The 27,699-nt window shown below is 35.8% G+C and overlaps 1 protein-coding gene across 5 annotated transcripts in view; it reads right to left on the bottom strand.

Annotated features, from left to right (window-relative positions):
- NPAS2 (neuronal PAS domain protein 2) overlaps window positions 1-27,699 on the bottom strand; it is a 258,956-nt gene that overhangs the window by 171,004 nt on the left and 60,253 nt on the right. The window contains exon 1 of one of the 5 annotated variants that reach the window (XM_074213805.1): window positions 2,261-5,868. The exons of the other annotated variants lie outside the window; for them this stretch is intronic. The gene's annotated coding sequence lies outside the window, so the exon portion shown is untranslated. Of the gene's footprint in view, window positions 1-2,260; window positions 5,869-27,699 lie in introns of those variants that run through there. 5 annotated transcript variants of the gene reach the window in all.

Here is a 27,699-nt window from a genome sequence, read left to right as displayed (position 1 = left end):
TTGTTTTAATAATATTAATGATGGAAAGATTGGAAAAAAGGATTATCTGGGAGTAGGAACCCTCTTAGGAGTATATTTAGGAGTAGGTACAAGATGAATGCTATATGAATAAAGAGAACAGGATAGTTGGGAGATATACTGAGGTAAAATGGTTAAGATCTAGCAAATGACCAGAAATTGTGATCCTCAGTGAGTGGAAAGATGGTCAAACCCTCAACAGAAATAAGGGAGGGGTGGAATCCAAGAGTAAGATAATGAGTTTTGCTTTGGTCATGTTGAGTTTTTCCTTTTCTTTCAATTCTTAGAGCAACAAAGACTTCTGGAATGATAGGACAATCACCAAAAGGTTGCTTTCTTCCCTTTCTTCCCCTGTAGAAACTGTTAACATAAAGGCAAACACTAAGAAAAGCAATTAGGACAATAATTAACAAATGGGAACATTGGGTAAAGACTTTCTTTTATTGACTCTCAGAATGAATCTGAAATGCAAATGTTGCCACAGAAGGCCCTAGCTCCTCTTCAGCAAAACTTTTTAAGACTCAATAACCATTTGTGAGGTTTGATATAGAGGAGATTGTTATTCAAATAGAGGTTGGCAGGGCCTTAAAGGTCCCTTTTTATTAAAAATTATTTATTTTGAATTTTACAATTTTTCTCCTAATTTCACTTCCCTCCCCCTCCCCACCCCAGAAGGCAGTCTTTACATTGTTTCCATGGTATACATAGATCTAAGTTGAATGTGATGAGAGAGAAATCATATCTTAAGGTCCCTTTCAACTGTAAAGTGGGATTCTAGATTCCTAATGTCTCTTAAGAACTCATTTTTTTTCCTGCCTCCTTGAAACCCTTCATGGGATGATGGATCCAATTGTTTATTAACACAAGTAAACCACCTTATGTTATGAGATAAAATAATTATCAGATAATGGGGTATCTGATAACCTTGAAAGCACAAATTAGTTCTACTAGACTTCTGGAATATTTTGTTTGGAAGAGAATTGAAAGTGTCAGAGAGAACTCCAATCTGCCTCCTTGTGGTGGACAAAATCTTGATCTAAGAAACCATTCCTAATTCTGCTACCAACTTGCTTAGGCAAATCTCTCTTTGCTTCATTTTCTTCCTTTTGGTTTCCTTTTGAAAAATTGAGTGAAACACTGTGTAGAAAAAATGAATGACCAGACATAACAATAAGACATATTTGTGACTATTATTTAAATATATTTGCCTATAAATTCAGTGAGATAGAATCTATGTCTTATTAATCTTTATATTCCCTCCAGTATCTATTAAAGTGATTTGAATATGTTGGTGCTCAATACATATATTTTGAACAAATGAATGGATGAATAAATGATTATTTGCTCAGGTATTTACCAGTTGGATGGAAAAAATTGGTGAGGAAAGTGTGGTGGTATTGGCTAAAGAGAGGATTGAAGTTATGATGAGAAAGAATAAGTAGAAAAATAATAGGAAGGTTTATACATTGAAAATTCAAGACACATTTATTATATGTCTACTAGGATGAAAACACTTTTAGGTATTATGGATGTGGATAAAGTCACAGGAAAGATGTGATGGGAATCAGATGCTGAATCAGATGCTGATTTTAGTTCATAATTATAGGACTGAATTTCTAATTGAATGGAAAAGGATTATCACTGGATTTTAATCCCAAGGTTTTAGGGGAAAAATGAGTAATATATGACTATATAGTTTCTGTCTTGCATTTAGTACCATCTCAACATATGATCAAACTGCCTCCAATTAACTCATATTTAATTCATTGTGTTTAATTTATGCTACTTAAAATATTTAAGATGTAATTTATTTTTCCCAAACTAAGATTCTGACTATAGTTCTCTTTTAAAGAAATGACAAACCACAAAATTGTGAACAGTTAAATCTGTTATGAATAAACAAAATTATTCAATTCCACTAGAAAATGTCCTTCCAGATATTTTTCTCCAACATTTAATGACAAAGATTTAGAAGGTATTAGAAGAAATCACCATATAGCTATAAACACAGTTCTAATAAATTTTAAGTGATTAAGTATATTCAGTAAGGAAAAAAAACTCAGTCATGTCCTTTGAACTAAGATAAATTTCAAACAAGTTAGTATCTGGTTACAGTTGGGTAGTAAGGGAAATATATAAAAACAAATTAACATATTATAATTTATATATATACATATATATATATATATATATATATACACACTCTCAGTCCCCCCCAAACAAATGGAAACAAATAAATTACCTTGATTCCTGCAGCAGAGGATTAAGGGTGCTAAAATCCTATATCTTCTTATTGATCTTAATATGCCACAAAGAAACATTTCAGATGATGTCTAAAAGTCAGGTGATAGGTTTAAAAGAACAGCAAATAAATCTGAAGATTTCCTTTTCTTTTTTTCTTTCCCTTCACTCTCCCTCCCCCAGCTTTACAGAAAGGAAAACTCCTAGTTTTCTTTTTGAAACCTCTTTCACTTCCCTATTAGACTAAATGACATTAACAAGCCTTGATTGCCGGTTCTATCAGCTCATTCTATATTTTAGCTGCTTAGAAATGCTGTTGCCTATATGACACATAGGCTTCTTCTTTTCCTATGAATAAACAACTATAACAAATTGCTTCTATATCAATCTGTTCTTTTCCCTTAGGCTCCGGTGAAACTCACCCAGATTCTCTCTCTCTTGCTGTTTAACCTCTCCCTAACTTCTGGCTGTCTAGAGGCCAAGCCAGTCAGCTAATCTTTCCTTAGTCATTACTCATTCGTTAGCCTACATCCTGGAGGCTGCCCTCTGCCGAACCCATACTATCTCTGCAATAGAGAGAGGGGAACTCCAATGACCAGATGATCCCTTCAGCACTGAGGTCAATATCCCTTTTACAATCTATCACTAAAAGTTAAATACCTTTCCCATGAGTGAGGTTCCAAAACGAGCAACCTTGGCACCAGGCAAAAGTAATTCTGTGAGGCTCAAAGTTCAGAATTATTATTTCTATCAAAACATTTATTGTTTTACCTTCAATTTCTACTACCTTAGAATGAAAGATTTCAATCCTTAGTCCAATCCCTGGTATTGTAGGGCTCTTATAAGATAAAATAGCTTTAAAAAAACAAAGAAAAACTTCAAAGCAATCTGAGTTCTAAAATGTCCATGATGCTATATTTTAGCAAAACTACACTGATAGTTCAAATGAAAGTAACTGAATTTATACTCATTTTATAATTTTGAAAATACCTACAAAAGAAAAATTTCAGCAAAGTATATCTGAGTGAAAGAAAAAATAGCAATCACTTATCCTGACTACCAATCAAAGTAGTCAGTAAGATCAAATGATATTACATGTGAAATATATTTGAAAGCTATACAATGTTATATAAATGCAAGATATAATAGTTATTATTATCATTACTATTATTGTCATTCTCCTAAATCCTAATCTAATGTTCCATCATATAGCAGAGATCCAGGGTGTTCAAAAACTATGTCAGTAGAGCACAAGCCCTAGATGATCCATCCCCTGTGTACACAGGTACTTGACAAATGCTTCCTGAAAAATTGATTGATCATTGAAATGTAAGTTTCTTTGTCTTTTTTCTTTTTCATTTTTATTTTATATAAATATTTTGTATACCAATTATATATAATAGTAATTTCTACCTATAATTTTTGTAAGGTTTTGAATTTTACAATTTTCCCCCACCCTCCCTTTCCTTCCCCAATCTCCCAAAGAAGGCAGTCTGATAATCTTTACATTGTTTCTATGCTATACTTTGATAAAAATTGAATGTTGAGAGAACAATCATATCCTTGAGGAAAAATAAAATATTAGACATAGCAGAATTATGTAGTATGTAAGGAAATTTTTTTTTAATTGAAGGTAATAGTCTTTGGTCTTTGTTTAAACTCCACAGATCTTTCTCTGGATACAGATGGTATTCTCCATCACAGATACCTAAAATTGTCCCTGATTATTGCACTGATGGAATGAGCAAGTCCATTAAAGTTGATCATCACCCCCATGTTGCTGTTACAGTGTACAATATTCTCCTGCCTCTGCTCACCTTGATCAGCATCAGTTCATGCAAGTCTTTCTAGGCTTCTCTGAATTCCCATCTTCTTGATCTCTAGTAGAACAACAGTGTTCCATCACATACATATACCACAATTTGTTCAGACATTCCCCAATTGATGGACATTCACTTGATTCCCAACTCTTTGCTACCACAAGCAGAGTTGCTATGAATATTTTTGTACAAGTAATGATTTTTTTACCCTTTTTCATGATCTCTTCAGGGTATAGACTAATAGAGGCATATTGCTGGATCAAAGGGTATGCACATTTTTGGTGTCCTTGGACTTAATTCCAAATTGCTCTCCAGAAAAGCTGGATCAGTTCACAGCTCCACTAACAGTGTAATAGTGTCCCAGATTTCCCACATCACTTCCAACATTGATCATTGTCCTTTCTGGTACCTCAGAGATGCTTTAATTTCCATTTCTCTAATCAGTAGTGATTTAGAGCAATTTTTCATATGACAATTGATAGTTTTGATTTCCTCATCTGTAAATTGCCTTTGCATATCCTTTGACCATTGTCAATTGGGGAATGGCTTTTTTTTTTTTTATAAATTTGACTCGGTTCTCTATATATTTTAGAAATGAGTCCTTTCAGAAATACTAGTTATCAAAATTGCTTCCCAATTTACTACATTTCTTTTGATCTTGGTTACAGTGGTTTTGTTTGTGCGAAAGCTTTTTAATTTAATGTAATCAAAATTATTTAGTTTGTTTTTAATTATGTTCTCCATCTCTTCCTTGGTCATAAATTGCTTTCCTTTCCATAGATCAGACAGGAAACTATTCCTTAATCTCCTAGCCTGCTTATAATATTATCTTTTATGTCTAAATTCTGTACTCATTTTGCTCTTATCTTGCTATAGGGTGTGAGATGTTGGTCTACTCCAAGTTTCTGTCATACTAACTTCCAATTTTCCCAACAGTTTTTATTGAAGACAGAATTCATATTCCAGAAGCTTGACTCTTTGGGATCTCAAACAGCAGATTACTATAATCATTTCCTGCTATCTATTGTTCACCTAGTCTATTTCACTGTTCCACCAGTCTATTTCTTAGCCAGTACCAGATAGTTTTGATGATTGATGCTTTATAATACAATTTTAGATCTGGTAGGGTTAAGCAACCTTCTTTTGCACTTTTTTTCCATTAAATTCCTTGATAGTCTTGAGTTTTTGTTTACCCATATGAATTTAGTTACAATTTTTTCTAGTACATTAAAGCAATTTTTTGGAAGTTTGGTAAAGCACTTAAGAAGTTTAATTTATTTTATATTTTTTATTTTCATACAAATGATTTTTTATACATTACTAAAATATTCTTGTTTAAGATAAAAGCATAATACCCCATCCCCCTCCAAAATATGGACTCTCATGAGCAATAAAGAAAAAAAATAAAAATTAAAAAAAATGTACTTCAGTCTGTGTTCCAACACCACCAGCTCTGTTGCAGGTGGATCATATTCTTTATGATAAGTCCATCACAAAAGCTACTTCCATATTTTTCCACTGTTGCCATTGTTGATCACAATTTCCTCCATTAATACCTTCCCATGACCATATACTATATTTTCTCTCTCCTTTCATTCTGTCCCTCTTCTTAAATGTGCTATAGGGTAGCTGAGTGGTACAGCAGACTGATCACTGGCCCTGGGGCCAAGAGGCCTCGAGCCCACATACCACCCCTAAGGACCAGCAACCATCTGGCCCTATGGTCCTGGACAGTCCACCCAATCCCAGCCCTTTGCAAGAAGTAAAAAAGGAAATGTGTTACATCTGACTTTCCCCCCACAGTCCACACTCTTCTCCGTCACTCATATCCCCCCCACCCCCCTTCTCTCCTTTTTAGTCTAGATGTCTATACCCCATTGAGTATATATGCTGTTTCCTCTCTGAGCCACTCTGATGAGAGGGAAGGTTCCCTCATTCCCCCTCGCCTTCCCCCTTCCATACCATTGCAATAATAGAAAAAAATCTTATTCTATGAAATATCTTAGCTTATTCCACCTCTCCTTTCTCTTACTCCCAGTACATTTCCCCTTGACTCCATTGACTCCATTTTTACAATATATATTATATCTTCAAATTCAGCTCTCTCCTGTGCTTCATCTATAAAAGTTCCCTCTACCTGCTCTATTAAATGAGAAGTTTCATATGAGTATCATCAGAATCATTTTTCTATGCAGGAATACATGCAGTTCATCATCATTAAGTCCCTCATATATTTCCCTTATCCTCCACTCTCTATGCTTCACTTGAGTCCTGTATTTAAAGATCAAACTTTCTGTTTAGCTCTGGTTGTTTCAACAGGAACATTTGAAATTCCTCTGGTTCATTGAAAGTCCATCTTTTCCCCTGGAAAAGGATGTTCAGTTTTGCTGGGTAGTTGATTCTTGGTTGCATTCCAAGCTCTTTTGCCTTCCGGAATATTATATTCCAAGCCCTATGAGCTCTTAATGTAGTTGCTGCTGAATCCTATGTGATCCTGATTGCAGTTCCACATTATTTGAATTGTGTTCTTCTGGCTAATTGTAATATTTTCTCTTTGACTTGGGAGTTCTGGAACTTGGCTATAATATTCCTGGGGGTTATTTATTTTTAGATCTCTTTCTGGGGGAAGCTCAGCAGATTCTCTCATTTTCTATTTTTGCCCTCTGCTTCTAGGATATCTGGGTAATTTTCCTGTAGGAATTCTTTAAAAAATTAGGTCAAGGCTTTTTTCCTGATCATGACTTTCAGGTATCCCAATAATTTTTAAATTATCTTTCCTGAATCCGTTTTCCAGATCAGTTGTTTTTTCAATGAGATGTTTCACATTTTCTTCTAATTTCTCATTCTTTTGATGTTGAAGTATTATGTCTTGCCTTCTCATAAAGTCAACAACTTCCTTTAGCTCCATTCTAGATCTGAAGGATTTGTTTTCCTCAGAGAACTTTCTTATCTCTTTTTCCATCTGGCCAATTCTGCTTTTTAAAGCATTCTTCTCTTCAATAACTTTTTGAACTGTTTTATCCATTTGACTTATGCTAGTTTTTAACATGTCATTTTCTTCAGCATTTTTTTGGATCTCCTTGACTAAGCTGCTGACTTCTTTTTCATGTTTTTCCTGCATCTCTCTCATTTCTTTTCCCAATTTTTCTTCTCTCTCCCTCACTTGATTTTCAAAATCTTTTTGAACTCTATCATAGCCTGAGCCCAATTTCTGTTTTCCTTTAGATGCAGGAGCTTGTACTTCCTTGTCTTCAGATTGAGTATTTTGATCCTTCTTGGGATCATAGATAATGTATTTCTCAATGGTGTTCCTCTTTTTTCTCTGTTTACTCATTTCCCCAGCCTGTGCCTGGTTTTGGGGTGCTTCCTGAGCTTTTGAGTATTATTGGGAGACACCCCCCACATGGATCTCAGTGTGTGAAGCTCTGTCTTCCCTCCTGGTCTGTGAATGACCACAAGCGCACCCCTCTGCCATGGGGCTGAGGTGGGGGGGCCCTGCTGTTCTATGGGGGTCCTAGACTGTGATCAGGATCTGAATGTGGTCAGAGCCCCTGAGTCCTGTTCCAGGTACAGAGGACAGACTTTGGAAGTCTCTCTCCACTCCCCTACCTTTGGTAGGCTAAGAACTCAAGGCTCAGTTGCCTGGGGGCTCCTGCTAATCAGCTCGGGCTCCCCCTGCTTCCTTTTCCTGGATCTGGGCTGCTGCTGCCACCACTGCTTGCTGAGTGCCCTGAGGGTTGGGTTTCAGGTGCTTGCTCTGGCAGAGATCCCCCCACTTATCTTCCAAGTTGTGCCAGGTGCTCCCCGGGGTGTAGATCAGGAAACTGCCCCCCGCTGCCATAAGCTGTGGCTCTCAGGAGTCCTAGGACTGCCTCTGGGAAGCTGAAGTTCCTTCACTCTGATTGGCTGCTCCTCTAACCCTGTGGAGTGGAACCTTTCCACTACTTTCCAGGTTACCTTGTTCTGGAGAATTGTCTCAGTGGATCCCTCTGTGGGTTCTGTCTCTCAAAAATTTAATTAGAGTCATAATTTTATGATTTTTGAAATATTATGCTGAGAGCACCTAAGAGAGGCTCTTCTCCTGTCGTTATCTTGGCTCAGTCCCCAATAAGTAGTTTAATTTAGGTAGAACTGTCATTTTTATTATATTGGCTTGGCCTATCCCTGAGCAGTTGATATTTGCCCAGTTATTTAAATCTGATTTTATTTGTGTGAAAGGTGTTTTATAATTGTTTTCATAGAATTTCTGAGTGTCTGCCTTGGGAAGTAGACTCCCAAGTATTTTATATTGTCTGAAGTTACTTTAAATGGGATTTCTTTTTCTAGTTCTTTCTAGTAATATATAGAAATGCTGGGGATTTGTGTGGGTTTATTTATATCCTGCGACTTTGCTAATTTTCTTTGTCATTTTATTCCTAGTACACAATAAGTAGTAAATAAATGTTGGTTTTGCCAAGTTGGAAAGTCTTCAGTTACTGACTTAACACTGAACTTATGCCATCCTGAAATCACAGGTGAGAATAATAGCTAGCATTTACATGCTACTTCAAGGAAATATCACATTTCATTCTTACAACAATCCTAGGAGGTAGGTACTATTATTATCCTTATTTTATAGAGGAAACTTAGGTAGAAAGAGATTAAGTAAATTGCCCAGGGCCACACACTATTAAGTTTTAAGACCAGATCTATCAGTCTACCATACCACCTAGCTAAATTTAATATCACATTTGCTCTGACATAAAAGTCTTATGACTTTAGCAAAAATAGTTCAATGAGGCACAAAATGATATGGAAAAACCTGTGGATTTGGAGATAGAGGACCTGATTTCAAATCTTGAAATTAAAAGGTGATAAGTTTGATCTTCATTGGATCTCATTTTCTTCAACTGTAAGTTAAGAAGGTCGGCTGATTCTAATATATATTCCATTTCTAAATCCATCATTTTACCAATTTACCTTATTTTAGGGATATATGAGGTGTTCAGAAGGATTAGCACCTCTGGCATGATGACTTACTGAGTTCTTTTCAAGGATGCTCATCCATCTTTGGTGTCCACCTGATTCACCAAACTCTTACCCTTGGCTCCAAGAAGCTACAGCATGTACAGTGGCCATACCCTAGTAAACTGTCTCCCAGATAGGCTAAACCAGGTTGAGGTAAACCAACAAGCCTCAAATCTGTCAATGAGTTAGGGGAATATTTACTTTCCCTTGCAGAATGGGCAGAAGAGAACTGTTTGTTCCAATGACTGTGAAGATGTTTGAAGCAGGCTTGGTGAAGCTTAGAGCTTGGTGAAACATTGAAGATGCCATTGTATCACCATCTTGACTTTTGTCTCTCCACTTCAATGACTTTGACTTCCATGACAAGGGAGAGTGAAACTGATGATTTTTGTGCAACTCTGCCTCACCTAAATTCACTTTTACACACAAGACAAAACATCACCACGAAAGTATAGAAGAAACAACAGGTTCATCAGCAAGTCCAAAATAGGGTAATTTTAAAAATATTATTTTTATCATTATAGATAGTCCATTTACCAATCCTCTTGGTGCTGTTTTATAGCAAAATAATTTATCTAGAAACAAAAGACAAACTTAATTTTAAATAAAAATGTTTTTATAATGCGCTATATGCTTCCTTATTCTTCATAAAAAGAGCATGAAACATGTATTTTAACCTTTTCTCAGAATCACAATTATGAATGCCAATTATTTTTCTGATCTGTTAAATCTGATTTTATTTGTGTGAAGAGTGTTTTATACTTGTTTTTATAGAGTTTCTGAGTCTGCCTTGGGAGGTAGACTCCCAAGTATTTTATATTGTCTGAAGTTAATTTAAATGGGTCTATTTGTGCTATTTCCCCTTTATATGACATGGTCCTAGTAGACAGATTTTTTCCAATTCTTGAATCTGATTTTTATAATTTTTCTTTCTTTTCCTTTATTATCATTGCTTTAATGGGTTAATCTGCCTGCTTCCATCAGTCCCTCAGCTCCTTTCCCAATTTCTAATCAGTAATCATATTGTTAAAACTCTGTATGAAATAAGAGTAAATAGCCTTTCAAGTAAGGATCAGATGGATTAAAATACCATATGAGGAAAATCATGTGAATTTTATAGCATTTATATTGATTAATCGGGGATCAGATTGCTTCCTTCCTGGTTCTTGGTTGTATTCAGGAGAATACATTAAGACTGCCAGATAAGTGAGGTGATACTATATTTTTATTATAAAACCTAAACTTACAAACTACTTTTATGGATGGAACCAATGCCAACTAGACAACATCAAAGTTTGATATTACCCCAACTTCCTACTCTCTCACACCCATTTGTATATTGCAAGGATTGTATTACTGCAAAGTCAATTAAGTTCTTCCATACTTACTCATTCTTTGATAGATTAAAGAAAAGTTCAATTAGATCCCAATCTTCCCCATTTTCTTATCTTTTCAGAACTTTGGGGAAGTGGGGAATCAGGGAGAGAGAACTGTATCTGAAGATGATGATGAAATAATGAAGACTATTTTTTCATCCACTCCAGAAGCTACCTTTTCCCTCTCTTCTGGTGTTGTATACATTTGCACTACAAAAGAGGCTCTGTATTTGGATCAAGATGTGACATTTACCTCTCTTTCATGAAGAAATGCTGAGAAGTGACTATGCCAGGTATTTCAAAGGTGTAAACAGAACTAGCTAGAACATGTCTAAAGAACAAAGTGTCTGCTGTGAATGTTAAATGTTAGTTGTTGCATTTTGGAGACTTATCTCAGTTAATAATAACAAAATTATTAGGGACAAACACAAAGAGAGAAAAATAATTTGGCCCATCTGGGCATAATGAAATAGTGGGATTTATAGCATTTTAGACAGTAAAAATAGCCTAAGAACACTAACCTTGGAACTCTTCCTTTGAAACAATTTTAACATATTCCCCCTTGTGCTAGTTTCTCCTTCTGCTCAAGCATCATGTGGTATAAAATGCTTTTTTTTGGTAATATTTGATTCCATGTGGATGTTTTTTCCTCCTCTTCTTCCTTTTAGTCACTTCAAAGGAAAAAATATCTCTGGGAAAGCTTTTATGTTATCTTCTATTGTTCTACACTTAAGAAAAATGTACATACTACTTAATCTGAATACCAAGACCTTGTGAACTTAAAAAATCCAGGGCTTAAAAAAGGGTTTAACAACAAAATGAACTGAGGACTGGAGTAATTGACAAAAAGGAGCCAGGTTTTCCCCTTATGAATCTGAACAAGCTATATATCCATTATGTACAAAGGTTAGATTGTCTATGAAATCCCAAGAATGGGAGTATCAAGTAATCCTATTCTTAACACTTTGAGATGCCAAGTAATAAAGCATGATCATTTCTACATGCTCCCTTGAATAGCAGGTTGTATTGTTTTTTTTTAAACATGCTTCTAGTATCTGAAGCTGGGGATGACCATGATAACTCTCTTTAAAGTGCTAAATCCTGTGATTCTGTATTCCTGCTCCATTGACACAAAACTGCAGTGCAAACATCTAGCTGGACCAACACTATAAAGCCAGAGGTGATTGCCATTTTATAAATTCAAAATAAAACAAAACAAAACACCACAGGGTCATAAATAACACATTCACACTTAGGTGGTAAAATTTTTGGCTTCTGGCCCAAAGTAAGTGCACTAATAAATTCTAAGGCAGCCTAGGAACCCACAGCAACCTTTAGGAACTTGGCAGCTGCTCAATTCTAACTTGGCCACGAAGGTGGTTTTTGTTTTTTTTTGTTTTTAAACTTCCTGTGACTGGAGAGAAACTTAAAGATGAGCCAGTGTCTCTAGATAAAACTAATGGTGATTTCTAAACATATATTTATATGAATAAAGATATCTAACAATTTTTTAAAGAGCTGTACTAGGATGAAATATTTCTCCCCTGAAGCCTGTATCACCTTGAGGTCAGGTACAATCGGCAATTTCATCACGAGATCAAACCCAACCTTTGCTCTGCTTGAGCCACACCTGGAATAGTTCCCTCCCTTCCGCCCCGGCGCCCTATCCAAATCCTAGGCTTCCTTCAAAGTTCAACTCAAGTCTTGCCTCCTCCACAAAAAGTCAGTTTTTTTTCTGACTACCCTGTCTGAAATGATCTCTCTCTCTGATAAGGAAAACCAATCAATCAATTGCATTATTAACCACCTGCTAAGAGGTGAGCACTACTATTATTCAAAAACAAATGGAAACAATGAAATAGTCCCTTTCCTGAGAGTTCACTTTTCTTTAGGAGAAAGACATACGTTCTCTTTCTGTCTCTCTCTCTCCTTCCTTTCCTTTCTTTCTCTCCTTCACTCTTTCTTTCTCATTCTCTCTGTCTCTGATTCTGTCTGTCTTTCTCTGTGTCTCTATCTCTATTTTTCTCTCTCTCCCCCTTTCCCTCCCCTCCCAACTTATATGAATATGTTTAAATTGGACTGTGATTTCCTCCTCTTAGGGAACTCCCAGGGAGCATCTTCCTCTTATCAGTGCAGATCAGTATGTTTTCTGTAACTTCATATAGTAAGAGATTTGCCTAGATCATTGAGAACTTAAATAACCTACCCAGGTTATTGGGTTCAATTCCCCTATCTAACACACCCTGGCCCGATCATTCTACTCAAAAGAATTTAAATTTTGATTACTGACACCTCATCAAAAATCTTGGGGTTTACTGCTAGATTTCTTTCTTAAAGACCATGCCTTAAATCACTCTGGCTTTCATTGTTTAGCCAACAAGGATGCTTATACTTCCTTTTGGAAGACCAAGACATCAGGGAGGTGAAGCCATGACATGCATGTGAGTTGGATTTGAGTGAGGGGGTGCTATGCTAAGTCACTAGTCTCACTTTCTCCTCTAAAACTATCTAGATCCAGTGGCCAGATAAATATGAATCAGAATGATTGGAGATGGCCCTGGATCCAAGGCAATCAGAATTAAGTTACTTCCCAAGGTCACACAGCTGGTAAGTATCAAGTATCTGAGGCTGGATTTGAACTCAGGTCCTATGACTTTAGGGTCTGCATTCTACTCACTATGCCATCTAGCTGCCCTACAATAAAGATGAAATGGAGAACAACATAGGCAATCTGGTATAACAAAGAATCAAAGGATCTGATTTTTCCTTGTGGTTCCTTTCTACCATTTAGTGTGAAGCAGAAATGGAGGTCTATCTTCTAGAATCATCAACCATCATCAGTCATTTCCTTGAGTTCACAGACTTTAGAACTCTACTAGATGTCGAGGGATAGGGATTCCCCAAGCTATAGAGGAGAGGATGCCTCCTCTAGTTTATGTTATAAATAGCATTCAGTTCTGAGGCATGACCACATTTTGGGTTAATGGTACCTAGGACATAAGCTAATCAGGATAGAAAATGTTCTCAGGGCCAGTGCCTTCTTTTCTAAGAAAGTTTTTTCAAGGAATAAATTCTCAGCTGGTTGTGATACCTCTACAATTTAAACGTCCAATAAAATGGATATTACTGTAAAAAAACCATTTTTTTAAACATGTCCATTCACATTACTGCTAAAGTAATTAATGACAATAAATAAGAAAATCTGATTTGGAGCATGACCATAGGGGTCAAAACTGTGACATTTAGCCCTTTTATCTCAATGTTCAGCATAATTCTCTTCACTCAATAATCTCTTATTTACTTTATTGAATTTGCTGGGTTAAACTGGGAGAATCAAAATGATATCACTTTATAATCTGAAAAGTCTCCGGCCCTTAAGAAAGCTAGAAATAAGTTTTGTTGAGGCTTTCACAGAGAAGTTGAGGCTACCATATTTTCAAAAACATCTATTTCAAATTCTATATGTGCTGAAAGTGATCCCTCTGAGTCCTAGGAGTTTCTTGGAGTCAGGATTTCATAGAGGATGGTGCCGCCAGCCAGTCAGTCTGTCATGGAAGCCCTGAGAAGCCAGGGTGCCTAGGGCTTGAGCCTGAGGCAGGTTTTGGATTTGGAACTAGGATTGTGATCTATAAGAACAGAAGGAAGCCATGAACCTAATACTCTTCCTATCCCCCAGAGACTATGTTGGTAGAAAACAGGGGATTATGATTCCTACAGGATGAGGGAATGAATTTGTATACTTGTGATTGTACCTTTTAAAAAATATTTTATTTTTTCTCTAATTATATGTAAGGAAATATTTTTTATTATAATTAATTAATTTTTTGTACGACTGATGTTTTTTTAATACATTACTAAAATATTCTCGTTTAAGAGTAAACATAATACCCCCCCAAAAAAATATTGACCCTCATGAGAAATAAAGTAGAGGAAAGAGAAAAAAAATGTGCTTCAGTCTGTGTTCCAACACCACCAGCTCTGTTGCGGGTGTATCACATTCTTTATGATAAGTCCATCACAAAAGCTACTTCCATATTTTTCCACTGTTGCCATTGCTGATCACAACTTCCTCCATTCATACTTCCCCATGACCATATGCTATATTTTCTCTCTCCTTTCACTCTGTCCCCTCTTCTTAAATGTGTTGTAGGGTAGCTAAGTGGCACAGCAGACTGATAACCTGCCCTGGGGCCAAGAGGCCCCAAGCCCATATACCACCCCTAAGGCCTAGCAACCACCTGCCCCTGTGGTCCTGTACAGGCCACCCAATCCCAGCCCCTTGCAAGAAGTAAAAAAGAAAATGTGTTAAATCTGACCACTCTACCCCAAGATACACCCTCTCCTCTATCACTCACATCTCCCACTTCCCCCCATCCCCCTTCACTCCTTTTTACTCTAGATATCTATACCCTATTGAGTGTGTATGCTGTTTCCTCTCTGAGCCACCTTTGATGAGAGGGAAGGTTTCCCTCATTCCCCCTCACCTTCCCCCCTTCTGTACCACTGCAATAGCTCATTGCAATTAAAAAAAATATTATATGAAATATATTAGCCTATTCCACCTCCCCTTTCTCTTACCCCCAGTACATTTCCCTTTTAGCCACTGACTCCATTTTTACAATATATATTATATCTTCAAATTCAGCTCTCTCCTGAGCTTCATTTATAAAAGCTCCCTCTACCTGCTCTATTAAATGAGAAGTTTCATATGAGTATTATCAGTATCATTTGTCTATGCAGGAATACATGCAGTTCATCATCATTAAGTCCCTCATATTTTACCCTTCTCCACTCTCTATGCTTCATCTGAATCCTGTATTTGAAGGTCAAACTTTCTGTTTAGCTCTGGTTGTTTCAACAGGAACAATTGAAATTCCCCTGGTTCATTGAAAGTCCATCTTTTCCCCTGGAAGAGGATGTTCAGTTTTGCTAGGTAGTTGATTCTCAGTTGCATTCCAAACTCTTTTGCCTTCTGGAATATTATATTCCAAGCCCTACGAGCCCTTAATGTAGTTGCTGCTAAGTCCTGTGTGATTCTGACTGCAGCTAAACAATATTTGAATTGTGTTCTTCTGGTTGCTTGTAATATTTTCTCTTTGACTTAGGAGTTCTGGAACTTGACTCAGAAAAGATTTTGAAAATCAAGTAAGGGAGATGGAAGAAAAATTGGGAAAAGAAATGAGAGAGATGCAGGAAAAACATGAAAAAGAAGTAAGCAATTTAGTCAAGGAGTTTCAAAAAAATGCTGAAGAAAGTAACATGTTAAATACCAGCCTAAGTCAAATGGATAAGAGAGTTCAAAAAGTTATTGAGTAGAATGCCTTAAAAAGCAGAATTGGCCAAATGGAAAAAAGAGATAAGAAAGCTCTCTGAGGAAAACAAATCCTTCAGATGTAGAATGGAGCTAAAGGAAGCTGATGACTTTACAAGAAGTTAAGACACAATATTTTAACACCAAAAGAATGAAAAATTAGAACAAAATGTGAAACATCTCATTGAAAAGCAACTGATCTGGAAAACAAATTCAGGAAAGATAATTTAAAAATTATTGGGATACCAGAAAGTCATGATCACAAAAAAGAGTCTTGACCTCATTTTTAAAGAATTCCTACAGGAAAATTACCCAGATATCCCAGAAGCAGAGGGAAAAATAGTAATTGAGAGAATCCACGAACACCCCCTGGAAAGAGATAAAAAAAAATGCCCAGGAATATTGTAGTAAGGAAAATTTTTAGCATTAATTTTTTTTTAGATTTTTTTGTAAGGCAAATGGGGTTAAGTGGCTTGCCCAAGGCCACACAGCTAGGTAATTATTAAGTGTCTGAGGTCGGATTTGAACCCAGGTACTCCTGACTCCAGGGCCAGTGCTCTATCCACTGTGCCACCTAGCCTCCCTACATTAATTCTTTTAATTTTATTTTTCCTTTTCTAAATACATGCAATGGTCATTTTTGTCATCTATCCTTTTGCTAGCTTTTGAGTTCCTCATTTTTCTACCACTCTCCTTTCCCTCCCCCCTATTCATGACAGCAAATAATCATATATAGGTCATACATGTAAAATCATGTTTAGTATATTTCCATATTAGTCATAACATTCATTAAATTTTTTTTTGAGTTCTATATTTTTTTCCTCTTCTCTCTCTGAGATGGTAAGTGATTTGATATAGGTTATGTATGTGTAATGATTATACCTTTTGAAATAAATATTTTAAAGCTAATGTGACTGTTAGAGGTTAAATAGAACCAGGGACAGAGTGTCACCATCAACCTTTAGGGGAACACCATCAACGGGGTTGGGGTCATTTGCAGAGAGCCTAGACAAACTCTCCAATCCCTTTAAGGTTATTAGAGAACTCTGGGGGAGGGATAAAATGGTGAAATCTAACCCACCTGAGTCTTAGGGTCAGGGAAACATTTATTTATATTTATATTATATATTTATTTGTTTATTTATATATGTTTATTTGTTTGTTTGTTGTCCCTCTCCACCTCCTCCTTTACATTTGAAGCTCCTTGAGGTTAGAGACTGTCTTTTACCTCATGTTGTGTCCCTAGTGCTTATCCACTGGTACATAATAGATGATTAATCAATTTTAACTAATAACATGCTACAAAGATTACAAAATAAGCTTTGAAAAGCTTACAATCAAATTGGGGGAGAGATGGAAAATAGAAATACAGAAAAGGGAAGGGGAGATGGTGGAGACAGAGAGAATCAAGAAAGGTCTCACACAAAAATGGCCACTCAAGAAATGTCTTGAAGGAAACTAAAGATTCTAGGAGATAAAGGTAAAGGAGAAGCACTTTTTAGACTTGGAGGCCCCTCTGATGCAAAAATCTTAGAGAGATTGAGAGCCATGGGTGAAGAACATAAAAAAGATCATTTTGGCTGCACCATAATATTCATGAAAGGAGAAATATGCAATAAGGCTGAAAAGATAAGATGGGGTCAAGTTGTAAATGGTTTTAATTCCAAATAGGGTAATTAATTAATTATTGTTCCTAGAGGTAAAGGCCTTGCTTGAGTATTTTTTAAAAGGGGCATACTATCAATGCTTTGTTTCTTGCTATCCACTTGGTTGCCAGTTCTTTTCAATTCTACCTCCACAATATCGCATTCCCATCCCCTTTATTGTACTCACATAGACACCTCTATAGTTCACATACTTATTTTCTAGACTATTTCATCAGGTTCATAATTGGATTCTGAACTTTCAGTCTTTCCCTTCTTTAATCTATATTCCACACAGCTGGTAAAATAATTTTTCTGAAAATGCAATTCTGACCATACTACTTTGCTGTTCAGAAATCTTTGATGGCTTCCTAAAATATAAACCCCTCAGATTTACATTTAAAGTGCTTCCCAATTTGGGTTCAATCTATCTTTTTGAACTTAATCCCCTTCATATGCCCTATGTTGTAGTCTAACTATTCCACTTGTTGTTCCCTAAATTTGTCATTCTATCTCCTGTCTTAGTATCTTAAAATCTTCTCTCCCTCCTATATGGAACACATCAACACCTCAGCCCTCTTTCTGAGAATACTAAACTTCCTTCAACTCTTAACTTACATTCTATCTCCTATGAGAAACTTTAGTTGATCCTCCTACCTGTTAAAGTTTTCTCCCATCTCAAATGATCACATACAACTGTATCTGTGTCCATGCTATATTCCCTTATTCATTAGAATGTAGGAATTATTTGTTTTACATACCTTCTGCTAGCAGAAGCCCTAGCACTTAGTAGACAATAAATGGTGTTAGATGCTTCAGAGGGGCTATAAGAATTGAAAAAGACAATTCTTTTTGGTGTAAGGAGTTATTTGTAATTTTCTTAAGAACTCTAAGAGTTTTTCTGGTCTCTTCATAGGATCATAGATTTATAACTGGAAAGCATATTAGAAATCATGTAGTTCAATCCACTCATTTTACAGATAGGATATCTGAGACAGAGTAAGTGGCTTGCCTGAGATCAAATAAGTTTTAAGCAGAAGAGCCAGAATTTGAACATACATCATCTGATTCTAAGTTCAAAATATTATTAAATCATCTTTCTTTGCCACTGTGCTGTGATATCTCCAGTTACTCAATAAGATATTACACTGAAAAAAAGAACTTGTCTTTTTCTGTAATTCACACATATATTCACATGTATATTGATGGTATATAAGCTAATCAATGTAGTTAAGGCTACTGAGCTTGAATCTCCCATCTATTAAATAATAATTATGTGATATATTTTGTAAATCCAGCTATTTTGTCTGGCACAATGTGAAATTGTCCAAACTTTTTTTTTTGGTAAGGCAATGGGATTAAGTGCCTTGCCCAAGACTACACAGCTAGGCAATTATTAAGTGTCTGAGGCCAGATTTGAACTCAGGTACTCCTGACTCCAGGGCCAGTGCTCTGTCCACTGTGCCACCTAGCTGCCCCTCAAACTTTTTAAAAATTTAATTTTTTGGCCATTGGACATTGTTGAACATCACTTAAATGATGAACCATTTTTGCAGGTTTTGTGAAAAAATAGGTAAAATTGGAATGTGTAATTGGAAATAGTATTTTCAAGTATAGTCCTGCTGAGCTAGTATATTTTATGTGCACTATTTTGTACGAATATTTCTGTTAATTGTTCTATTTAAAGACTGGAAGGGATATTGGTGGTTTTATGTAATGCTCTTGCAAAATTCAGTATTTTCAAACTTGGAAAAATGAACCATGTAGCAAAATTCTCTCTCAAGTAAGGATGTATTCTGGGGAGCAACAACCAACTTATTTAGAGACATGGAGTCTAGAGTGCTAGAGCATTTCTCTCTCTTATTTATGTAAATATGTTTGTATCATATATATATATATATATATATATATATATATACACACACCCATACATACATATTCATATGTGGGTATGTATATGTATATGTGTGTATATAGATCTGTCTATCTAATATTAACAAAGCAAATGTCAGGGAAGCTAGGTGATGCAGTGGATAGAACACCGGTCCTGGAGTCAGGAGGACCTGAGTTCAAAAATGGCCTCAGACACTTAATAATTGCCTAGCTGTGTGACCTTGGTCAAGTCATTTAACTCCATTAAATTTTTTTTAAAAGAGCAAATGTCCAAGAGTAGCAATGCATGCATTTATGAGTCCCACCCCACTCTTTTCATTGTACCATTGCAGCAAAATCACTATGAAAGTCAGTTAGTAGAATTTATTGAATTTTTATTCTGTGCTAGAACTCACTATGTACTTGTTGCTGTAACAGATTATAAATGGAGGTGCTTTATAACAAGAGTGGATGAAGGAAGGAGACATATAGTACAATATTAATAAAAACAGAAGACTATATATACCAGAAACACTCACTCTCTCTCTCTCACACACACACACATTCATGATAATGTACCTAAGTAGAAGAAACCATTACAATCACAGAAACTAACAAAACAAATAATGAGAATGATTTTACACTACAAATAGGTTCTTAATTTTACAGGAAGTTTCAGGGTAAAATTTCTTAAAAGAATGAAAACTTCTTTTAATGCATGTGTTACAAAAAATTTGATTTTTATTCATCCCTAAGTTTTCAGGTTTGCATCTGATGTCTAAAATATATGAGGTTAGCAAAATATGTCTTACCCCAAAGTTAAAGAGAATACTGACATCAAAAAGGAAGGTTTGGGGGTTAAAATATAAATGTGATATTTTAAACAACTAAGACATGGATGTGAATTCTTCTAAAATAGAGATAGGAAATAACAGACCAAACTGAAGGAAAGAAGAGACCTTATATAAATTTAGATGGGTGTATGGGGAAGGTTACAGATCGAGAAACAACTAAAGGAATATTTTAATGAAAACTAGGCAGGCAAGAAGAAAAGAAAGTGAGATGCAAGGTGTCTTACTGTGAAGTATAAAGATGAATATGTAAACCTGGTCACAATACTAAAATGCACAGAGGAACTAGAGAAAGAACAAAGGAACATCAGTAGAGATGCTGAGGGAGGAGGCTGTTGGAATAGCAGTCAATTAAATACCAACTAGAAGGACTGGCCTGAAGTCCAAATAGGAATGAAACTGACTTGTTCAGAACCAAGTGGTAACTAGGAGTACTCAACAACCTAGATCAGAAATAGAGTAGGACAGCAAGAAGAACTTCAAGGAACAAAATCTAAAGGACAATGGATTCATGAACTGAGAGAAAAATGGTGACAAGGGGCACCTGCAAGAGAATGCTTCAGGAGCAGTTAGGTGGTGCAGTGGATAGAGCACCAGCCCTGGAGTCAGGAGGACACTTAATAATTGTCTAGTTGTGTGACCTTGGGCAAATCACTTAACCCCATTGCCTTAAGTTTAAAAAAAAGAGAATATTTTAAGAGAATATTTTAAAGTGAGTTGAGCAATTATAAACTTTTGTCAAATGTAGTTTGGAAAAGACATTATGGTTTAGTCAACAGAAGACCAGTCTTAGAATTGATCTAGTCCTGCCTCTAATACATACTAGCTGTGTGACCACAGACAGTTCACTTAACTTACCTCAAGTATCTCTTTAAAAACTACAGGTTGCAGAAGAGTTGCTAATCTATATCAATGGAAGAAGTAGACAAACAAGAAATTCCATACACTGATGATATCATAAAACTGAACAAAATAAAATTGTAATCAGTACCCCATAATCTCCTTTTGCACATTTTCATGAACTGTCTGCCTGATTATGATAAACATGTTAAGAAAAAGTGAACTTCCCGAAGTCCAGGACTAGAGAAGAGACTGAAAGAGTCAAGTTCTGGTTGGCCAAGGCAGGTAAACTAATTTCACAGAACTATAAATCTGAGGTGAGGAGGAAGTGTTGATGCTAAGACAGGTTGGGGTGTTGGTATGAACCCTCATTAAGAAGACAGAGGACCTGGGTTTGAATCACACTTCTGTGATGTACAGCCTTTTGACCTTGGCCAAGATTCCTTGCTGGGTTTTAATTTCCTTACCTGCAAAATAGAGGAAGGGGATTTATTAGATGAGCAGGTCTTAGTTTTTTTTTAAAGGTTTTTTTTTTTGCAAGGCAATGGGGTTAAATGGCTTGCCCAAGGCCACACAACTAGGTAATTATTAAGTGTCTGAGGCCGGATTTGAATTCAGGTACTCCTGACTCCAGAGCCAGGGCTCTATCTACTGTGCCACCTAGGCTGCCCCCACTGTACCACCTAGCTGCCCAGGTCTTAGGTCTTAATCTAAATTCCATGTTACTGTTACATTAGTCATGTGAGACAAGTCAAATTTTTAAAAAAGGGAATATTGAAAAATGTCTTGAAGAAAAGGAGAAACATGCTTTTTATGGACACATAACATTTCTACTGATGTCCCCTTTGTGTTCTATCTTCTTGTGCTATGGACAGAAGGGGTCTTTCCAGGTAGAGGCACTGTAGTGTGTAAGGAGGAAGCACAGAAGTTTTTTACTAAAGATGTCTAGTAGTTTTGCTTGGCTAAAATGGACCTTAGTATACAGAAGACAACTGTATTAGAGTTTGGTTAAATTAGAACAATTTCAACTATTCTAAAACTGATTTGGACTACTGATTTTTAATAAGGATTTCTGCTGAAACCAACTTGGACAGTCTGTGATAGCTGATTATTAAATTGTGAGCATTTATGCCTTTGAAATAAGCAAATACTACAAGTATGAATTTGATTTATTGTTCTGCTGATTATCTAGACCAAGTAAAAGGATTTAAAAAATGCTAATAATACAGAGTAAGTCTTAAAATGTGTTGTGTGATCATTTTTCTATCCCCAAAATTTGGTTGTTAAACAATTACCAACACAGCCTTGATTTTAATTTCATCAATTTCTAGGTATTCTATTGAATTTATGTATACATATCTGAATCTATCTTTATCTGTACCTATAAAAATACACACATATATATGTAAACACACATATAAGTATACATCCATTGAGTTTATATATACACATATATATGCATGTATTTATACACACACACACACACATAACCACATATCTAAATTGGTTCTGAAAATAGTTGACCTTGGGAATGACCTACTTTCTCACCATTCAAGAGAAAAGAGCACTGTATTCTACAATCATACTCAGATTCCTGGACAGCTCCTTCCACCCCAAAACAAAACAAAACAGAATTCTTTGAAACAGTATAGGAGCTAGAATTAGCTACAGCAACAGGAGAGGATCCAGGGAAAAGTTTCTTTGCATTCAACAAGCCCTGCAGCTAGATAATGTTTTTGTAAAATGTGGTGGTATTCTTTTCTTGAGTGGCATGCTTTTATTAGAGTTTTTCTTGGCCTTTCCTGCAGCCTTGAGATAATATAAAATACTCTGGACAGAGCTAATTATATTTAATAATTCTATTATTACTAATGTAATTACCTTCATTAATGAACAAGTATTGCATTCCAACAGAAGCATATACCATGCAAAAATCACTTTGACTGTGTGTATCTGTAGACAGATTGGATCTACTGGGCTATGTTGAACAGAAGAAAAAAGAGCCTGGAAGGGAAGATTTGGAACTCTTGGTTGGGGTGAAGTTTAGTAGACTCATTAAAACATAGACAGATAAGCAAAAACACCTCTAAACCCCTTTGTACCAGGAAGGGGGAGGGAGCATCAACTTGGGATTTCAGACACAGACAAAGAAGCCAGTAGAGTATTGTTGCTGTTGAAAGAATAACTCTTAGTATTTAAGAATGTTTCAAGGATAAAAGGAAGGGACAGGCAGGAATTCTTTCACCCCTAACTCACTAGGCAATGTCTTTCTTGTTAAATTCCTGAATACATAACTGTGATTCTAATATATCTGTTTCTATGCATTGCCTTTCCCTTTCACTTCTATTAATGCTGTTGTGCTAGTGTTTATTCAATATTAATTGAAAAATTATTTTGGTACAGATGTGATGATTACTAGAAAGGGAATAAAATAGAACAAGTGAATTGACAAAAGGACATAATGCAGATCTGTAAATGGTCTGAATTTCCTTTTAAATGCAATAGGGTTCTATCCCAAATGAACCAATTAACAAATTTATTTATTTATTTATTTATTTATTGTTTTTGCAAGGCAAATAGGGTTAAGTGGCTTGCCCAAGGCCACACAGCTAGGTAATTATTAAGTGTCTGAGGCCGGATTTGAACTCAGGTACTCCTGACTCCAGGGCTAGTGCTCTATCCACTGTGCCACCTAGCTTCCCCAACAAATATTTATTAATAAGGTTCTACTACATGGTCTGCACTACATTAAGATGGATAGGAGGCTAGGATGGTTTCCATAGACTACTGAGGATTCCAAGGATATGCCCAAATGGAAAGGAGGGCAGGGAGCTGTTCAGACAGCAGAAAGGAAGTCAAGGCTTCCTTCAATGGTCAAGAGACCAGGCAGGCCATCCTGGGAGTCAAGAGGGGCAGCTAGAGGGATGCAATATATTTTCATCCTCAACTGAAAAATGAGTGTGATGGGGCAACTAGGTGGCACAGTGGATAGAGCACTAGCCCTGGAGTCAAGAGGACCTGAGTTCAAATCCTGTCTCAGACACATAGTAATTGCCTAGTTGTGTGACCTTGGGCAAGTCACTTAACCCCACTGCCTTATAACCCCTCCCACCAAAATAAAAAGAAAAGTGAGTGAGACAGGAAGGCTGACTCACAAGAATAAGATGGACTAATGTTGGGAATAGAAGGGAAGGAGCAGTCTGTTTTAAAGGTACACACAAAGGGGAGTCTAATATCTTGGCACTCAGATCAACTTATTAGTTTTATTTAACATGCTCACAGGTCTTTTTGTTCCTATATGTGATATTCTAGACCAACCAAACAAAATCTGAAGTTACCAATTCTTCATTTTTACATCAAATATCTTAATTTTTTTAAAAGTCCTATATTTTTTCCCAGATCCATTTTTTTCTTGTAACTAAAAAGGGGGAAATTATAGTCTTTGGTAAAGATGATTTTTTTTTAAAAAGGTCATTTGCCATCTATCACTATAGCTGTTATTCTGTTTTAATGTGCACTAAAACATCATAGCACTACAGAGTGAACTCTGACTCAGGGCTAAAATGGAGTTATGTGATCATTAGGGAAGATTGAATGATTGAAGACTAACATTGTTGAACATAAGACCATTACATGGGTTTATAGGCTATATCTCTATTCCTTGCAAAGCATAAAATAACATTATGCTACAATTTATTTTTAAATATAAAGGAAATTTATGAAGGATCTAGATAGGCCTCAACTTGTCCTAACATCTTATTTGGATAGATGACCCAATATAAAATTTAAAGGATCTTAAGTGACTGAAGCAGTTTAATACAACATGCTACGGTGTTGTGTGGATGAGCTCTCTCCTCTTGACATTTTATTCAGTACAATTTCTGGAAATAAATCAAAAACAACCCCCCAAAAAGACAAAACATATTCCATGCATGCTCTGAAATATTTATAACTGCCATAGAAATGATGCTAAATCATAATTATTTAAATCAATCTCTCGTTGAACCTCCAGATAACAATATTTGAAGCAGTGTATGCATACAGACCATGATAAGTTCTCAATAGGGCATTTTCATGACAGTGTGATCCTATTAGACTAGAAAAGCCTAGAGTTGATAGAATTGATTCCCATTCCTTTCTCCCATTTCAATGAAAAAAATTATTTACCAAGCATCTGCTATATGTTTAACATTCAATGGAACACAGTGCTATATCAAGACAGAGTCCACAAAATGGTTTATGAAGTCACAGACCTTGTTTTCCAAGAACTTACAATCTATTTTGCAAAGGTAAGACTGTATCCAAATAATGACAACAAGGAAGGATATGATAAGGGTTGAGTGGCATAACTTGTATTATAGAAGTTCAATTCAAGCAAAATTTTAAATCAGATTGGTCAAAAGCACAAAGATATATGTTTTTAGAAATTTTTCTTTATTGCCCTTTAAAGGTGGTATATATATATGTGTGTGTGTGTGTGTGTGTGTGTGTGTGTGTATATGTGTATATATATATATATGTATATATATATATACATATATATATATATGTATGCTTTTCATTTTGTATGATTCCACATTCCAGGGGGGTTGGATTGGTTTTTTTAAAAAAGGAAACTTTTAAATGATCTGGGTATGTCAACCATCTAAAAGAAATTGATGGATTATACTTCGAATGCTATGCTCCTGTCCATAAATGCAAAGGAAATCATTTGGTTGTTCTCTTGGCTTTGGAAGTACAGCATAGTACATTGCAGTACAGTGAACAAGGATGTGGGACTTAGAGTAAAAGGACCCAAGTTCAAATCCTGACCCCTATGATCTTTTCCCTTCCATACTATTCCCCATAAATGAGTAATTAGAAAAAGTCAAAGTTCTACCTTCTTTGACTTTAAAATTTTTTTCCAATTATATTCATTCTGCTTCCCTTTGTATACCCCACCCCTGAGAAAAAGGAAGACATACAAAGTGTTTGTTGCAACAATATTATGAAAGAAAAATAGTAAACAATGAGGAATATCTTACTGTCACAGCTATAGATCTAGGACCTTATGATCTCCTATCTAAATGTGGTCCATAGCAGATGAATTTTCAAAGTACACAAACCTTGGACTCACATGTTAAGACTGGAAAATACTTCAGAAAATTGTTTTATCTTCTGCCATATCTGACATCTCACTGAAATGGTGAGATGTGAAGTGATGTGGCCCAAGGTCAAATATCTAATAAGTGACAGAAATGACCCAAAATCTCATTTTCACATACTTTTCTTAGTATTTAAGACAGAGGTTTTATTTGTAGTCAAGAGCATTGTAGCCCCCAAATTAGCCCCTTTGTCTCAGTTGGTTTTCTTTTTACACTAAACTTCAAAGCAAGCATTTTGTAACCAAAACGGCAGATGGATTTGATATCATGACCTTATTACACTATGCAAATGCTATGATTCTCCTGAATTCCTTACAGCTGGTTCTCATCACCTATGAGTGAGAATAAGCCCAAAAAATTCAGATTCAGATCCTGCCTCTGACACTTACCATCTATGAAACCATGAGTAAGTCATTAACCTCTCTGAACCCTCAACTTCCTCATTTGTAAAATGGAGGGGATGTCCTAAATAAATTAGATAATAAATGCAAAGTGTTTTATAAACTTTAAAGTGCTCATAAATTCCAGTTATTATCATTGCATCATTAACTATAAAATTATTCATGTCATTGTTCAGGGGGAAGCCTAAAGGGAAAGTTACATCAATTTAGAATTTCTGTCCATTTTCAAATAGCAAAAGGACACAAATAGGAGAATGGTCTATTACCTCCTTTGTGACCCATTTCAAACCCAATCTCACTTAAATGTAGTTAGGTAGGACAGTAGTATACATCTCTCTATAGGGCTTCTGCCACCACATGAAAGAAAATAGATGTCACACATGTTTTTGCTGTTGTGAAAAGAACAGGTAAATTTGACATCATCCTCAAAAATGACCACTTTCTGAGACTGTACTATGCACAATCATTCCTGTAAATTTATTTGTGCACAAAGGAAAAAGATCTGAAAACTACTATGAGAGAGTGGTCTTTTTCTTTGGTGCATAGATGATATGGTGGATAAAGCACTGGACCTGGAGTCAAGAGAGATCTGAGTTCAAATCCAGGCCTAGGCACTTACTAGCTGTGTGACTCTGGGTTAGTCATTTCAACCACTGTCTTCCTCAGTTTCCTCAGCTATGAAATAGGGATAATCAAAGGGATATTGTGAAGACCAAATGAAATATTTGTAAAATATTTAGCATAGCGACTGGCATACATAGTAGACACAATAAATGGCTTTTTTCCTTCCTTTCCAAAAAATAAAATGCTTAAGAATTCTATGATGCTGAACAGGTGGATTTTAGGAAAAACTTGAAAAGACTTTCAAGAACTGATACTATGAGTAGAACCAGGAGAACATTGTATACAATCATAGCAACATTATGTGATGATCAATATACTTAGCTCCTCTTAGCAATACAGTGACCAAAAACAATTCTTTTTTAAAAATTTAAACATTTAATTTATTTATTTTTCCATCCATGTGCAATGGTAGTTTCCAACAATCATTTTTTCTGCAAGGTTTTGACTTTTAAATTTTTCTCCTTCCCTTTCTTCCCTTCTCCCTACCCTTGAGAGAAAGCCATCTAATATAGGCTCTACATGTATAACCATACTAAATATAGATTCATATT

This window comes from Macrotis lagotis, chromosome 1, assembly GCF_037893015.1.
Source record: "Macrotis lagotis isolate mMagLag1 chromosome 1, bilby.v1.9.chrom.fasta, whole genome shotgun sequence".
In the NCBI taxonomy this organism is placed as follows: domain Eukaryota; kingdom Metazoa; phylum Chordata; class Mammalia; order Peramelemorphia; family Peramelidae; genus Macrotis; species Macrotis lagotis.
This window is presented reverse-complemented; position numbering and strand designations above follow the sequence as displayed.